The following is a 990-nucleotide window of genomic DNA, read 5'->3' on the forward strand; positions in this document are numbered from 1 at the left end:
CAAGTTCCATGGGAGTTTAAAAACCCTCTTCATGCAGTTTACTTGTGCCTTCTGACCAGCTTGGACTCAACCATATATGTAACATTATCATTTTCTAATGGAATACTGTTGTCATACCCAATTTTATGTTTCCATGGATCATATAACACCTAATTCCTGACGGTCGTTTCAAATAGCATAGCTCACTCTCCTTTCACCTTCCAGATCTCCTGCCCATGCTTTCCATTGAGTGAACCTACCCAGAAGCTGGAGGGCAAGGAAATCTGTTGACACAGTCCCTCTCCAGGGCACAGAGGAGGTAGAGAGGGTGGAGTGAATCTGGAAGGGCAAATGGAAGATATCCAGCACAGCCCATAAATGGCATTGATGTCATCAGTGTGATTTTCTAAAACATTAAACCATTCTTGGTAAAGTTCCAAACAAAACAACACACACTCCTTTCAATTTACACAGTAGTTCTGTTCCTGGAAAATTCCAGGATATTAAAACCATGCAAAAATACTCTGAGTTATGCTTGCTCCAGCAGCAATATACTAAAATTGGAATTATACACAGAAGATAAGCATGGCCCCAGAAGAATGGCATGCAAATTTGTGAAAGCATTCCATATTTTTCAAAATAAATTTTAGAAAAAGAAAAAAGTACTTTGAGTTTACGTGTGAAATGAGGTTATGTTTAGGCTCAGATAATTACAAATAGGTTTTTCACATATATGAATGTCTAGGGGGACATTTGAAAATTAGGCAAGGTGTAGGAAAATTCATCCTTGTAAGAAAGTCACATGCATTGAAGGACATATGACATTCTTGGCTCTTGCTCATTAACTGCCAGGAGATCCCTGCCAGGGGATTCCTGTCGATCACTGTAACAATCAAAATAACCCCACGTGTTTTCAAAGCATACCCGTTGGTGGTACTGCCCCCAGTGAGACCCACTCTCCTAGGTGAAACATTCAACTTTGGAGAAATTGAGTTGGATACTTCGTCCACT

General features: G+C 40.0%; 1 non-coding gene across 1 annotated transcript; it reads left to right on the plus strand.

Moving 5' to 3' along the window:
- The first annotated feature begins 511 nt into the window (after positions 1 to 511).
- LOC147911989 (U6 spliceosomal RNA) lies at positions 512 to 614 on the plus strand. The gene has a single exon (XR_015550784.1). It is a non-coding gene; the product is annotated as a U6 spliceosomal RNA (small nuclear RNA).
- Positions 615 to 990: the final 376 nt, after the last annotated feature.

Source organism: Ceratotherium simum, chromosome X, assembly GCF_057802395.1.
Source record: "Ceratotherium simum simum isolate JZ-2026a chromosome X, ASM5780239v1, whole genome shotgun sequence".
NCBI lineage: Eukaryota > Metazoa > Chordata > Mammalia > Perissodactyla > Rhinocerotidae > Ceratotherium > Ceratotherium simum.